General features: G+C 40.7%; 1 protein-coding gene across 5 annotated transcripts in view; it reads left to right on the plus strand.

Annotated features, from left to right (window-relative positions):
* brsk2b (BR serine/threonine kinase 2b) overlaps window positions 1-17,500 on the plus strand; it is a 186,801-nt gene that overhangs the window by 76,388 nt on the left and 92,913 nt on the right. The window lies entirely within an intron of this gene.

The raw sequence follows: 17,500 nt of genomic DNA on the forward strand, positions 1-17,500 counted from the left end.
TGTGTAACGTTAGTGATGTTTTCTCAGAATGCCATTTCATATTGCTAGTTATAGCCTAATGGTAGCTAGCTAACATTGAATTTATTGGTTAACTTTAGCGAGCTATGACAATCGGTTTGTATTGCTAGCTAAAGCTTGCTGTTAGCTAGCCTGCTGGCGTTAGATGGCTGGCTAGCTACAGTAGCTAACATTCCCTGTATGAACTATGTGTAGTGATGTTATCTCAGAATCCCATTTCACACCTATTGTATAATAATGCTGAAATATTTGCATCTGGAATTTGTCTTTCCGCATTAATCAGTAGAACACGGCTGACTCTAATCCACCAGTCATACAGTCATCAAAAAGAGAGCTGGCCCAAGCAAGCAAAGGCAGCAGGCAAGTCATCAACTACATGCACCATTGCTTCACGAACTAGTTGGGAAAACACTTGTGGACCTGAGTTGTGATTACTGCAGTGGCCAAAACAAGAACAGGTTTGTGCTCTGGTATTGTGCCTGGTGGATCATGCATAAGCTCCACCACAATCTGGACCTTCATTTCCTGATCACAGGCCACACCAAGTTTTCCCCTGACTCATGCTTCGGCCTCATCAAGCAGCGCTTCAGAAATACCAGAGTGAATACTTTGTCTGAGATTGCTGGTGTTGTGAAGGACAGCACTGTGACAGGGGTCAACATCCCACAGTTGGTTGGACTGGAGGATGGTACAGTGCAGGTGGAAAGCTTTGGTTGACAACACCTGCCTCCGTACTTCAGGCCGCTGCCACAGATCATGCAGTTCCAGCACAAAGGGTAAAACATTTTTTTCTTTGTATGAGGTTATTCTTATCTAAACTTGGGAGGTGAATTGTTGTTGTGCAGAGTTGTAATGTCTTCAGATTTTTTCTTATTCCCTGTTTTACAGCTTCGATGCTCTGGAGCCTGGTGTTGTCACCAAGGAGTGTTCAGACTGTTGGGACCAGGTTTCAGCTGCTGCGCAACGCTGACATACTTTATCCCATAGATTGTCTGCCTGTAAAAGCACCACCTGGACTGGACACAGCTAGTCAAACTATATTTTTGACAAGATCAGGGAGTTTTGCAACAAATAGGCTATGGACATCACATGCCCTGCACCAAAGTTAAGGGCAGGATAGAAACAGGCTTTCCGAACATACAGTGCCTTGCAAAAGTATTCATCCCCCTTGGTGTTTTTCCTATTTTGTTGCATTACAACCTGTAATTTAAATAGATTTTTATTTGGATTCCATGGACTGGACATACACAAAACAGTCCAAATGGGTGAAGTGAAATGGAAAAAATAACTAGAAAAGTGGTGCGTGCATAAAAATGAAAGGTGGTGCGGGCACATGTATTCACCCCCTTTGAAATGAAGCCCATAAATAAGATCTGGTGCAACCAATTACCTTCAGAAGTCACATAATTAGAAAAAAATATCAGAAACTTTGAACATCCCACGGAGCAGTATTAAATCCATTATTTAAAAAATTGAAAGAATATGACACCACAACAAACCTGCCAAGAGAGGGCTGCCCACCAAAACTCACGGACCAGGCAAGGAGGGCAACAAAGTGAGACGCAGAGACGCAACAAAGTGACCAAAGATAACCCTGAAGGAGCTGCAAAGCTGAGATTGGAGTATCTGTCCATAGGACAACTTTAAGTCGTACACTCCACAGAGTTGGGCTTTATGGAAGAGTGGCCAGAAAAAAAGCCATTGCTTAAAGAAAAATATAAGCAAACACATTTTTTTGTTCGCCAAAAGGCATGTTAGAGACTCCCCAAACATATGGAAGAAGGTACTCTGGTCAGATGAGACTAAAATTGAGCTTTTTGGCCATTAAGGAAAACGCTATGTGTGACGCAAACTCAACACTTCTCATCACTCCGAGAACACCATCCCCTCAGTGAAGCATGGTGGTGGCAGCATCATGTTGTTGGGATGTGTTTCATTGGCAGAGACTGGGAAACTGGTCAGAATTGAAGGAATGATGGATGGTGCTAAATACAGGGAGATTCTTGAGGGAAACCTGTTTCAGTCTTCCAGAGATTTGAGACTGGGACGGAGGTTCACCTTTCAGCAGGACAATGACCCTAAGCATACTGCTAAAGCAACACTAAAGTGGTTTAAGAGGAAACATTTAAATGTCTTGGAATGGCCTAGTCAAAGCCCAGACCTCAATCCAATTGAGAAACTGTGGTATGACTAAAAGATTGCTGTACACCAGCGGAATCCATCCAACTTGAAGGAGCTGGAGCAGTTTTGCCTTGAAGAATGGGCAAAAATCCCAGTGGCTAGAATGTGCCAAGCTTATTGAGACGTACCCCAAGAGACTTGCAACTGTATTTGCTGCAAAAAGTGACACTACAAAGTATTGACTTTGGGGGGAGGGGGGGGGGGGTGAATAGTTATGCATGTTTTTTTAATCTTATTTCTTGTTTGTTTCACAAGAAAAAAATATTTTGCATCTTCAAAGTGGTAGGCATGTTGTGTAAATCAAATGATACAAATCCCCCAAAATCCATTTTAATTCCAAGTTGCAAGGCAACAAAATGCCAAGGGGGTTCAATACTTTCACAAGCCACTGTAGATTCCCTTGTTCATGCGTGGTTTGGGCGGACCCGTCATCCGCACTATCTACATTGTCTCTATTCACATGACTCTCTCCTAACACACACGCCATACGTTGCTGCTATTTTTTTTTTTATCCTGTTGCTCAGCCACTTTACCCCTGATTGTATGCATGTAACTACCTCATCTATCATTGATATCGTCATTGATATTGTTCTTGTCCATGCTGTATATTTTATTTATATTGACACTATCTATTTCTGATATTGCTACTATGCAAGTAACCATTTGGCTGTAATGTTTACACCTTCTGTAGAGACCATCCCCTTAGCAAAATATTGATATATCAAATGAATATTGATGTGTGGTCGTAACATGATTTTGTGACATACCACAACAGTGTCATGTGACTGTGTCTAGTGTCCACCACTTAAATATATGGTGCATGCATCTTTTTATGTACTATACGTGTGCACCTGGTTTCAACTCAGGTTGCATGGCCTTAGCATTCCATACATAAGTTATGCGATAAGTGCATGTGTAACAGTATATGAAGTATGCTAATCTATGGTGTGAAGATATTTGGGCAGTGGTGTAAAGTACTACTTAAGTTTTTTTTTTTTTGGTATCTGTACATTACTTTACTATTTATCTTTTTGGCAACTTTTACTTCACTACATTGGTAAAGAAAATAATGTTATTTTTACTCCATACATTTCCTTGACACCCGAAAGTACTCATTACTTTTTGACAGGAAAACGCCCCTGGCTATCATCAATAAATAATATTCCAGTTGTGCCATTTCAAAGTATAATTACTTTCCCATTGTTCCTCAAAAATGCTGTGTATGATATACCATTTTGTAGCTCTGAGTCTCTACTTTTATCCAATGTAAAAAAATAAAAAAAAATTCTGATGTTGCTACATAAGACCAAATCCAGGTGGGGAGTAACAAATGTGCTTAACAATAAGTTGCATGAACTCACTCTGTGTAAAATAATAGTGTTTAAAATGATGTTTGAATGACTACCTCATCTCTGTAACCCACACATACAATTATCTGTAAGGTCCCTCAGTCGAGTCGTGAATATCAAACACAGAATCAACCATAAAGATCAGGGAGGTTTTCCAATGCCTCACAAAGAAGGGCACATATAGGTAGATGGGTAAATAAAACACATTGAATATCCCTAGGAGCATGGTGAAGTTATTAATTACGCTTTGGATGGTGTGTCAATAAACCTACAAAGATACAGGTGTCCTTCCTAACTCAGTTGCCGGAGAGGTCAGGGATTTGCTAATTGAGTCTATACAGAATAAAACATTCCAAAATATGCATCCTGTTTGCAATAAGCCACTAAAGTAAAACTGCAAAAAAATGTGGCAAAAGAAATGAACTTTAAGCATTATGACAATTATGTTTGGAGCAAATACAACACATCACTGTGTACGACTCTTCATATTTTCAAGCATGGTGGTGGCTGCATCATGTTATGGGTGTTCTTGTCATCGACAAGGACTAGGTAGTTTTTTTAATGATAAATAACAAAATAGAGCTAAGCACAGGCAAAATCCAAAAGGAAACCTGGTTCAGTCTGTTTTCCAACAGGCGCTGGGAGACAAATTCGCAATAACCTAAAACACAAGGCCAAATGTACACTTGAGTTGCTTACCAAAACAACATTGAATGTTCCTGAGTGGCCTAGTTACAGTTTTGACTTGAATTGGCTTGAAAATCGATGGCGAGACTTGAAAATGGCTGCTTAGCAATGATCGACAACCAACTTGACAGAGTTTGAAGGATTTAAAAAATAATATGTGCAAATATTGTACAATCCAGGTGTATTTGTGTTTGTATTTATTATGCTACTCCTCCCGGGGTCTGGAAAAATTAAGGCAGTTATACAATTTTAAAAACATTACAATGCCTTCACAACAGATTTCACCACACATTGAAGTGTGTGTGCAACGCTCTTAGAGACACAAAAAGACTTACAACCATAATCGCTGCCAAAGGCGATCCGAACATGTATCGACTCAGGGTGTTGACAGATGTCAGATTCTTTTCTTCCACTTTGACATTACAGAGTATTTTGTGCAGATCGTTGACCAAAAACAACAATTAAATTCATTTTAATCGCACTTTGTAACACAACAAAATGTGGAACATGTCAAGAGTTGTGAATGCTTTCTGAAGGCACTGTAGGTTACATTGGAACTGGGTGGTGATACGAGAAGTCTTGTGTGTGCGTTAGCATATGTTTGTGTAACACCTTGTCTGTATAATGGGATGCAAATAGGCCAATATACAGATTCCATCTGTGGCAGGACTAATGCATATTTCAGATATTCAGAGATGTCGTCAATCAGCCTGTGACAGCTACAGATGCTTCCCTTCTGGAGGAAACTCCATCACAACACGCACACACAGACACACAGACACGCAGACACACACAGACACGCAGACACACAGACACACACAGACACGCAGACACACAGACACACACACAAACACACACACACACACACTCAGTTGTTGTGATGTTCTATCCTCCTGACATCTGAAATAGTTGATCACTTGCTTGCGTGCATGTTTGAACTTGCCTTATTTTTTTCCTTAAACTGAGTCAAAGTCGCTGAGAAAACTCCCAAACTGCGTTGATGTTCATCATCAACCCAAGTTCTGGAGGAGGCAGAAAGTCATTTCCGTGCAGCTGTTTGCTTTGCACTCTGTCGACTGCTGTTTAAAAATAGCAGCCTGAAGTGGTGCAGAAGAGTAGCCACTCAACTGTGGACTCCACTACCGAGTATGCACTATAGAGTGTGTGAGTGTGTGTGGGTGGCAAACTGCACCCCTAGGCCAAAGGCTTCGAACAACAGTACTTGATTGAAAATATTCTCTTTTGGTAAAATACGGCAGAGCCTGTAAAGAGATGACTCATAGCATTGTGTCCTTAGAACTGATGCCTCTATAGTCATGATAGCTCCAGTTAATACTCGGTAGACTCACAGTAACTGCATACGAACGCTTTGAACTTTAAACTCGCTATGAATGCCTTATTATAGTCAGTCAGAAATCATATTATTTTCCGTTGTCTGACGTTGTTAGTAAATATGATAGAATACACTACCGTTCAAAAGTTTGGGGCCACTTAGAAATGTTCTTGTAAGAAAAGCAATTTTTTTGGTCCATTAAAATAACATCACATTGATCAGAAATACTGTACAGTGTAGACATGGTTAATGTTGTAAATGACTACTGTAGCTGGAAACGGCAGATTCTTTATGGAATATTTACATAGGCGTACAGCGGCCCATTATCAGCAACCATCACTCCTGTGTTCCAATGGCACATTGTGTTTGCTAATCCAAGTGAATCATTTTAAAAGGCTAATTGATCATTAGAAAACCCTTTTGCAATTATGTTAACACAGCTGAAAACTGTTGTCCTGATTAAACAATCAATAAAACTGGCCTTCTTCAGACCATCTGGAGCATCAGCATTTGTGGGTTTAATTACAGGCTCAAAATGGCCAGAAACAAACAAACTTTCTCCTGAAATTCATCAGTCTATTCTTGTTCTGAGAAATGAAGGCTGTTCCATGCGAGAAATTGCCAAGAAAACGAAGATCTCGTACAACACTGTGTACTACTCCCTTCACAGAACAGCGCAAACTGACTCTAACCAGAATAGAAAGAGGAGTGGGAGGCCCCAGTGCACAACTGAGCAAAATGACTACTATTTCAGGCAGAGTTCCTCTTTCCAGTGTCTGTGTTCATTTGCCTATCTTAATATTTTATTTTTATTGGCCAGTCTGAGATATGGCTTTTTCTTTGCAACTCTGCCTAGAATGCCAGCATCCCTTAGTCGCCTTTTCACTGTTGATGTTGAGACGGATGTTTTGCGGGTGCTATTTAATGAGTCTAGTCAACAGGCAGTGATTTGTGGGATTTGATATGAAACATGCAATTGAACCCATACGTGTATGAATGTGTTTTAGTGTCAGTTTTGAGTCAGGGGTTGGAACCAAAGTTATTTTTCAATCATTTAGTGATTTTTTTTCCATTACCTTCCACTGTTCCGACCTGCAAAATAAAGTTCTGAACCAGTTCGAACCTGTTTATATCGTTCCTTTCTATTCCTTTTGTCACGATCGTTGGAAGCATACTCGGACCAACGTGCAGCGTGATCTGGGTTCGACATCTTTATTTAGAAATAAGTGAACCACACAACAACACAATAAAGACTAAACGAAACGTGACGACAATGGAGTGCTGACACGCAACTACACATAAACCATATCCCACAAAACACAGGTGGAAAAAAAGCTACCTAAATATGATCCCCAATTAGAGCCAACGATTACCAGCTGCCTCTAATTGGGAATCATACAAAATCACCAACATAGAAAAACAAAACTAGAACCACACATAGAAATAATAAACTAGACTAACCCCCAGTCATGTCCTGACCTACTCTACCATCGAAAATAAGGGCTCTCTATGGTCAGGACGTGACACCTTTTTAACACTAGAACCGCTAAACCAGTCATTTTGACTGATCATAATTTTTATTTGTATTGCTCTGACATTTTTTTTTAACTCATGCCCCCTTCTGTCCTTGACCTTTCCTAAATAAGTCTGTGTAACACACTGCCATGGTTAGAATCTTAATATTACAAACAGAAATGGAGTTATAACCAGTTTTAGGAGGGCATATCATTTGTTTGAATAGTTTTCCCTCGTTGCCCCTCCTTCTCCCAACAGAAGGGCCTGCTCCGCTCCTTCTTCCGACATTTGTAAGTGCAGTGCCCAGTTGATAATCCCCCTGACAATTGACTCGAAACTGAACCTAAAATATACCAACACAAATTTCACACGTATAACAACAGATTAAATACATTAAGTCAATTATGATGGGGAGAATGGGTGAGTTGATGAGCGTGGGGAAGTGAAAGTGTAATAATTATGCAATCACCAATTGTTAATGAAGAACAGGGTGGGCCATTCTATTTTATTGATATATTCTAATTATAGGCCTAATTTTAAAATGGTATGTAACTGTCGTGGAAATTTCCTGTATTTACCAAATCATGAGAGCAAACCACACACAAGTCAGAGTTAGTTATCACAAAGTCCATCTTTAATTATATGAGCTCCATCACAACCCTGTGACTCTCAGATCAATTCAGCGTCTATAAATGAATTCTCTGAGAGTCCCTTACACATTGCAACTGAGATCCTTTATAGCAAAGACACACATAGCCAGACAGCATTACGCATAATTTATCGTTCAGCTTTGTCTCCTAAACTATGTTCTTTTCTCAAACTCAGAACCATAAACCAATCCTCACATCAACAGGCATATATCAAATCCATCCTGTCTTGACAAGATCACAGAGACACATTGACTGGCACACAGACATTGTGGAGTCAAGAGATACACACTTGACCTCTCCCCTCTCTCCGGCCCAAGCAACTTAGTCTTGACAGAGAACAGATACTGCAACCCAGCCACAGTATTATACAAAAATAAACATTCTGATGAGAAGTAACTTATAAACAATGATGAATATAAAACATCTTACCTATGTTACCAACTAATTCTGATTATTCCCCAATAGTAACCTATATCAGTTCACCGAATAGAAGCAGTCTTATCAGTCTACTTTGGCCTACTTGGAGTAGGCAACACAGCGAGAGCGTGCGTAAATGTACATGCTGAACGTCTTTCAATCTCTGGGAAAATATCCACATCGGGCAGCAGGCGCTAGCGTCGGAGAATGTGGTGATGAGGCTTGTGGAACCTTATATTGGCAAGGGGAGCAATCTCACCATGGACAATTCCTTCACTTCACTCTTCTCTGGAAACAATCCAGAGAAAGCCGTATGCTATTACACACTACAACCAAACAAAGGTATGTCAAAGTGTGTCAAGCAAGTGAACAAAATGTGGAAACAGTCAAGGGGTCTGAATACTTTCTGAAGGCACTGTAGCTCGACAATAAATTACTTCACCAATTAGTGCGGATAGAGCAGATTGCTAAGGACCGGGCAAGTTATAGTTATTTACATGCGCGATGGACAGACAAGGGAGCAAGATACGTCAGAAATGTTGTGGAGGAGGCTTCACTTGAAGTGCTGGGCATCTTGTTATGACATGCATTATCTGAATTAGCTAGGCCCACAGAATTTTACCTATGGAGGAGCAGCTTTTAAGGAGGAACTTTGAACGTTTTTGAATTTCAGAGAGTTGGCTTAATGTTGGACCAGAGCTAGCTAGCTAGCTAATAAGCTTGTGTGTGCAGAGCTGCACCAGAATAAAAAACTGTTTTGACCTTTTTAAATAAATAAATCCAACTTGAAACATAATAACTTCTAGTATCCTCAATTAACTAGCATTGAAAATGTTAATCCATTCTTCTGTTATTAAAAATCTCCCTAATTTCTGAATCACGCTTGTGAAGTCAGTAGGCTACAGCAGCCTACGCACACACAGGTAGCTGTCATGACGTTGACCTGTTGGGGGAGGTTTTTGACCCCCATAAATACCTTTCCCCTTTTCTCTCTCTCTACTTATAGAGTTGACTCTTGTAATGCTTTTGTAACATAGAGAGTCTGGTAACACTGAAAGGTGGGAAACAGTACCATATTTCGGTAATCCAACCAGTTGAAAATATGCGTTGGTACTTAATGAATATGACCTCAGATCAGTTGTTGTCTGAGACATTACTACTAATGACAGGATGACATAAACTGTATCTTGGAAAGTCGACACATTCTAGTTATCAGATTCACATGGAATTGTTGTGCAATTTAAATGTTTAAACATGAAACTTTGTGAAAAGATTAAATGTAATTTTAGCTTCTTAAATGAGAGAACGGTTTGTCATAGAGAAACTCTGCTCACTGAGGCCCCGCCCAAGTGAACAGACTTTGGTTGTAAACTATGAAACACGCCCTTCTTTCACCACTATATAAACCCGTTCACGAAAATGCAACTTTCTGTTCCGAAGACGTGAGGATGACGGTCCTACGTTAAAAGGGCTCAGATAATAACCTAACGAAATTAGAATTGTGTTCAATGTGACGAATGACACGCCGAAAGGATGAATTTAGACTATACCAGCCAGAATATAGCACGAGCTTAAAAGTATGGCAATTTGGTATGAACTTTGAACTCTTATTCACTAAAGAAGTGATAGCTCCTAGCCGTTGCGTTAGCAACAGCAGCTATAAATGTGGTCTAGGAGAGGACGGACAGAGTGTATTCATTCTATCACGCTCCAGTTCAAGAGATCCATGCTGGACAACCCGGCAGTCTATCTACGACCATCTACCGAAGCGCAGCTCAGAGTAAATGTTTATTGCATTTTCCTTTTTCAAATGGGCGGTTATTTAGAATGCATAAGATACTGTATTTACGATAGCATAGCTACCTACGGACCGATAGAGACACAAAATCTTTTTGCCCTCAGTCTTCCCGCTCTTTCATTCAAAACCCAACCCCCTTTCTTTGTGTAACCTGCCATCATATCTGTTCCGTCCGCTAGGGACGTTTTCCTTTGTGACATGATTTGTAATCAATGTATGATCCATTCTGTGTAGATGTAATTCTGTGTGATTATTTAGGTATTTAGTAAATAAATAATTCTACCAAATTTTGTATTGCTGATTCAACTTGTTAGCCCAGGGTTCGTAAAGATAACCAAGAATTTACAACTTTCAGATGAGACTGAATAAAGTGACGATTACATTTTGACTGCTACTGATGTAAAAGATTACTAGGTCTTTAAGAGTTTATTCGGAAGATATCAGCTCTATAAACATTATTTTGTGGTGCCCCCCACTTTCTAGTTAATTACATTTACCTGATTAGCTTAATCAGGTAATATTAATTGCAGAGAAATAATTTTATAGAATAGCATGTCATATCAATTAATCCGGCATAGCCAAAGACACAACATATATGGTGCCCCCTGTGAGGAGTCTAAGATAAAACTAGGACGCACGCTTGGGTCAATTTGATAATACATATATGACGCCCCGTACGAGGAATATAAAATAGGATGACGCTTTCATTTAGTTTCAGACTGTATAAAATTGAAAAGCAGATTACATAATATACCAAGTTTATTATACACATTATTGGAGTTGTAGACAGGAATTATTGGTGGTGCATGTGTGTGCTCTGGAGAACTGCCTCCTTGTTGTTCTCTGACGTAGTCAGTGGGTAGCGTATGTTATACAGTTCTGTATTAGGGCTGATAAAGCTAATTATAGAAATCTGATAAATAGAGCGTTTGGCCAAACCCAGGGCTATTTCTGCCTCGCGCGTTTAAGACGCGGATAGGCTCGGTCATAATCCAGCCAATTGAAATTGAGTAGATATTAGCTTGACCAGCGATAATTATCTCTCTCTCGCATGTTTCCACGCAAGTAGACCACAGTGCATTTCGTTGTTTGCCGCGAGTTTGAACATAATAGTTACAAGTAAAACCTTTCCCTTGCTAAGGGAATCCTATGTTATGCCTGAAAATGCACAAAGTAGGATTAGCTTGCATGAAATGCTAAGCTAACAAAGGGAAAAAAACAGCCATTTTGTTTTCTTGTGCCACGTTGAAATTCCTCCGTCTTGCGGAGTGGAAGTCCCACCCCGGGTACTTCCGCTTGATTTCAGCGTGTGCCAGGGGTGACCTCTGAAGAATCACCAGTACTTTCCTTCAAGAAGAATTATTCAGGTGACACTCAAGTCGTTATCTAGACGGATATCTAGACGGATATCGATGTCTCATTCAATTGAACTAATAAGTCAAATTGCCAGACTTACATTCTCAAGTGGATCTTTTAAATAATATCCAGATTGATTAGTTTTCTGAATGAGACACTGTAAGCTTTTTCCAAATTAACCTAGATGAAGCAACTTCTCAGGTTAATTAAAGTTTAATTCCCAAAGAGCCTATACAGCTTTGATTTATCATTAAATTGATCAATCAGTAACATTTTGTTCTTGCAAAACACATTCAGTAACCCCACCTCCAGTGGGAATCGCATGTGGCTTCGGCCTTAGGGAGAAGTGTATCATAGTGGTGAATGTACCCTAACATTTGAACTACGGTTTACACTTATGATATCCAATCAATGGAGATTATATGGATTATCATCTCATTCAATTTAATAAATTAAATTGTTGAACATACCTTAATGTTCTTCTAATCAAATTAGACACTTTTAAACTTCCCATATTAACCTGGAGGAACTAACTTCTCAGGTCAATTACAGTTTAATTCCCAGATAGCCTATCCAGGTATGATTAATCATTATCATTGATTAATTAATTCAATTTGCTTTTGCAAATTCATTCACATCCAACTGTGACATTACTGGTACAGTACTGATTGTTCGGTAACATCTATAAATAGATTAAACTTGTCTTTGCAGCTTCCAACGAATTCCAAACCGAAAATGTGAAAAAATAGGAAAACCCTTCCTCTAAATTTTTCTAATATTGTGCAAGCTATCAGTGGAGGTGGTCAACACTCCTCCACTAATTAGTGAACCTCCACCCATAAAAGGATTGATCTCTGACCTCAGCAGCGATACAAACCGTAATTATGCCATGAGCGAAAAAAACTGCCGAAATTGCAAACGCTCTCCAAAATCAACAATCAAACACAGGTTTTGTGACGGTTCTCGCCACTTTAGTACTTGTGTATCGCCATTAAAGATTGGCATCGGTTCAATACCACAGTGCACAGCTGAAGCACGTGCAAGACATGGCTAACATGAGAGGACAGGTGTAGAGAACTGAGCGTCAAAAGCAGGAAATTATAACATTCTGCTAGTCGAGGAACTGCATTTAAAATCTGAACAATTAAAAGTAATTGCAAATACTTATGAAGATGAACGAGCACAAACTCTCCAACAAAATCGTTGTCTCCAGGAACAAATCGATTTAGCCAAAACTAAATATGATGTAGTCCACTTCAAACTAGATAATTCTGTCGAGTTATCTACAAACAGGAGTGCGCAATTTGATAACATGCAGGCAGTTTTGTTGAACGTTACTCAAGGTAACAATGTTTTACTCCAAATTCTGCAGACCAAAGACGATCAGTTAATGAACAAATCAGCAGAACTCATTGAAGTCACTGACCAAATGAATGATGAGAGAACTCGGGCGATGAAGATGGAAATATTGATTTCTAAGGAAGCGGAAGAAATCTCATCACTAAATCTCTCGCTCCATACTCAAAACCTCTATCTGCAAACCATGACAGATACGTTTGAGACCGAAAGGAGCAAGTGCTAGGAGAGGACGGACAGAGTATTCATTCTACCACGCTCCAGTTCACCACTAGACATTCTTCAGAGGACAAGAGATCCATGCTGGACAACCCGGCAGTCTATCTGTGACCAATCTACCGAAGCGCAGCTCAGAGTAAATATTTATTGCATTTTCCTTTTTCAAATGGGTGGTTATTTAGAATGCATAAGATACTGTATTTACGACAGCATAGCTGCCTACGGCCCGATAGAGACACAAAATATTTTTGTTCCTCGGTCTTCCCGCTCTTTCATTAGCTTAATTAGGTAATATTAATTGCAGAGAAATTATTTTATAGAATAGCATGTCATATCACTTAATAGCCAAAGACATGACATAGCCTACATGGGGCAGGTAGCCTACATGCACACACACTGGCAAAGATTTTCAGCTGGCAGGCAGACAGACACTGGAATACGTTTCTGAGTGACAAAGTGAGGGCTTTGTTGCATTTTTTGTGGGACCGGAAAAAATTCCCAGAGCGTAAAAGGAACGTAATTAACTGGTTCCCATGCTTATAAAAAATGGTTATCTTCCGGAACAGTATAGATCACTTTCGTTCCTGGTTCTGATTCTGTTCCTCAATTTTTTTTGTTATTTTCCAGTTTTCTGTTCTGCTCCCTGAACAGGTTCCAACCCCTGGTTTGAGTTGGTAATGAGATTTGTGAGATGTGTCATGCTGGTTATGTAGATGTGTTAAAGGTCAAGTGACAGGTCATGACCAGATCATACCCCATCCTTTGACCTCCCTGACAGCTGACCTCTCACCGTTGATCAGTAGAGCATCATCACTCCAGGCAGTGACGTGTTTGTGTGTGTGTGTGTATGTGTTCACAAGTATAGTGCTTACAGTGTATGTGTGTATACAGTAGTGCATGTGTACGCGTGTACTGGTGTGTGTTTCTGTGGGATTGCAAGATTGCGTGCCTACAGTGGGTGTATACAGTGCATTCGTAAAGTATTCAGACCCCTTGACTTTTTCTCGCATTTTGTAATGTTACAGCCTCATTCTAGAATAGATAAGATATATGTTTTTCCCTCATCAATCTACATAAAATATCACACAATGACACATTTTTGCAAATGTGTTGAAAATAAAAAGCAGAAATACCTTGTTTACACAACTATTCAGAGCCTTTCCTATGACACTAGAAATGCCATTGATCATCCTTGAGATGTTTCTAAAACTTGATTGGAGGAAGGCGCACACCTGTCTATATAAGGTCCCACATTTCCCCGTGCATGTTAGAGTAAAAACCAAGCCATGAGGTCGAAGGAATCGTCCATGTAGCTCCGAGACAGGATTGTGTCGAGGCACAGATCTGGGGAAAGGTATCAACACATTGCAGCATTGAAGGTTCCCAAGAACACAGTGGCCTCCATCATTCTTAAATGGAAGGAGTATGGAACCACCAAGACTCTTCCTAGAGCTGGCCGCCGTGCCAAACTTAAGCACTTAAGCAATCGGGGGAAAAGGGCATTGGTCAGGAAGGTGACCAAGAACCCGCCAATCAGGCCTATATAGTAGAGTGGAATATCCTTGAGTGGCCCAGCCAGAGCCCGGACTTGATCTCGCTCGAACATCTCTGGAGACACCTGAAAATAGCTGTGCAGTGGCACTCCCCATCTAACCTGACAGAGCTTGAGAGGATCTGCAGAGAAGAATGGGAGAAACTACCCAGATACAGGTGTGCCAAGCTTGTAGCGTCATATACAAGAAGACGCCGTAATCACTTCCAAATGTGCTTCAACAACATACTGAGTAAAGGGTCTGGAAACGTATGTAATTGTAATATTTCAGTTTTTTATTTGTAATACTTTTGAAAAAATGTCTAAAAAACTGTTTTTGCTTTGTCATTACGGGGTAAATTGGTTGATACGTAAAAAAGGCTGTAACGTAACAAAATATGGAAAAAGTTAAGGGGTCTGAATACTTTCCGAATCCACTGTATGTGCGCGTGTAAACATTTGTACGGGTGTGCATGTGTGTGCGTGGATGTGTGTCTGCATGTACACAATACGCATACAGAACCCCAGCAACCAAACACCCTGTCCCACAGGAACTATTGAACAGGGCAGCGGTAGCCTAATTGACACAGTGGACGTTTTGCATGGATGGGCCTCCTCATTTTCCACCTGCTTACATGTATCCCACTCCACATGTAAGTGGATTTAGTATTGTCTGAAGTTAAAGCAGTGAGATATATCTAGAAGATTAATCAGTTATTGAATTCAAGCCAGGTTCTATCCCCAGCTCTCGGGCTAGAGAGCCCTAGGGTTTGGCTGGTTGGACATCTAGCCTTGAGAGTTTTGATGACATCGTCCTTGAGGGGCTTTGGGTTGTATTGATCTTAACAGGCAAAGGAGGGATGAGGGAGGAGAAATCAATGGGGTTGTGCTGCTAATTCAGTTGCGTTGGTCAGATGTGTGTGTGTGTGTATATGTTTCTGTGTGTGTGTAACATGTTGTGTGTGTGTGTTGTGTGTTCTAGTCTTAGTCTTTGCTTAGAATCAGGGGAGTTGACTTAGTGGCTCATACTCTCACTGCTATACAGCTCATTGTAAATTGTAAACTGAGTCATTCTCTGTACTGTGCACAGTGTTTCCTCATCCCCCTCTCATCTTCCCCTCACTCTCATCTTCTTATCCTGCCAACAACAGAAGTTAATTTCTCCTTACCTCAACAATGTTACAACAGAGTTGGATTACGAGACTGTTGATCACTTCTGTCTTTTACTGTCTAACTATACACTTTACGCATTCTACTTTAATTTAGTTCCAGTATTTACTGTTATATATATATATATATATATATATATATATATATATATATATATATATATATATATATATATATATATTATGGGTTTTAGCTTGTTACAATACAATATGTGCCTGGCTGATTCAGTCTATCTCTCTCTCTCTCTCTCTCTCTCTCTCTCTCTCTCTCTCTCTCTCTCTCTCTCTAACGCCCACAGCTTCACTGAGCGCACGTCATCTCTCTTCTATTCTCCAATCTCTTTCACCGTATTCCCTATATTTTCCTGTTCTTTCACTGACTCACACTCCTAATGTGTTTGCCTTTTGGTGCCGTCACACGCGGGCACATGCACGCGCACGCATGCACACACACAGTCTTGTATCGCTAACCTTTCAGTCCCATTCAAAATCCTATTTTCCCTAACCCCAACCCTAAATCTAACTTTTACCCTAGCCCGTACTATTACCCTTACCCTAAACTTAACCTTAACCCCCAAAAAAACATAACCTTAACCCTAACCGTAAACCTAACCTTAGCTCCTAACACTAAAACTAACCTAAGCTCCTAACCCTAAACATAATTTTAACCCTAACACTAATTCTAACCTTAACCCTAAACACCCTAGAAATAGTGTTTGACTTCGTAGGGACCAACAAAATATCCCCAGTTGGTCACATTTTTGTTTGTTTCCTATTCTTGTGGGGACTTCTGGTCCACACGCACGCACGCACGCACACACACGCACACACACACACACACACACAATCTATTCGAGGCAATTACATCAATATCAAATATTCATTACCTGTTGTAAAGTGGTTGCTGGGGTCTCTAACCCATGTTGGCCAGGCAATCGAGCAGCAGTCCCCGAGCTCCGCTGACAGCAAGATCAATGGCACATTGTGAATGTCGTCCAGGATGCCATTCCAGCTCTAACTGCCTAACATAAAAGAGCCCTGAGGCTGCCATCTTGGCTCAAAGCCACTGGTGCTTAAGGCCCCGGTTTCCCAGTTTCCTCGCCCCTTTGGGGAAACCCATGGGGAAATCACCAGTCAAATGTAGGATATGTACATCTCCTCTGAAATATGTAGGCCAGGTAATAAAAACGGTGCATATGCAGTATCTGCTGATGTTTAGAAACAGGCCTTTTAGTAGAAAGTGACACCCTATCCCCGGCGTCAGCTCTTTGAAAAATATGGATGTCGCCATTGTGTGTGGGTGTGTGTGTGTGTGTGTGTGTGTGTGTGTGTGTGTATGTGTGTGTGTCATGAAATAAAGCCATTGCTTTCTCGGCATTGATTCTTTCATGTTGCTGTTTATATAGAAGTTGACATTTACTTTGTAATGCACAATGGCGAGATGGGAGACGTTGGCCTCGGGTGGCTTGATGCAGTGGTTTTTATGAGGAGCTTTGAGGGATGTTTTCTATTATAGAGTTGTTGTGTTGTTGTGGCCTGACCGATGCTCTCTCTTTTCATCTGTGTGTGTGTGTATATTCTTTATCTGAGGGAGATGACCAGGAAAGGGAAAGGGGGGATACCTAGTCAGTTGTATAACTGAATGCCTTCAACTGAAATGTGGCTTCCGCATTTAACCCAACCCCTCTGAATCGGAGAGGTGCGGGGGGGGGGGGGGGAGGGCTGCCTTAATCGCCCCGGGGAACATTGGGTTAACTGCCTTGCTCGTGGACTGTCAGCTCGTGGATTCGATCCAGCAACCTTTCGGTTGCTAGAGAGTGCAGTGAGTGAGTGCACTAGAGCTCTAAGGCTCTAGTGCACTCACTGACACTCCCTCCACATTCACTCTGGTTCCCTCCAGTGGGATACACAAGGCAAAGGT

Source organism: Oncorhynchus mykiss, chromosome 6 (assembly GCF_013265735.2).
Source record: "Oncorhynchus mykiss isolate Arlee chromosome 6, USDA_OmykA_1.1, whole genome shotgun sequence".
Lineage (NCBI taxonomy): Eukaryota > Metazoa > Chordata > Actinopteri > Salmoniformes > Salmonidae > Oncorhynchus > Oncorhynchus mykiss.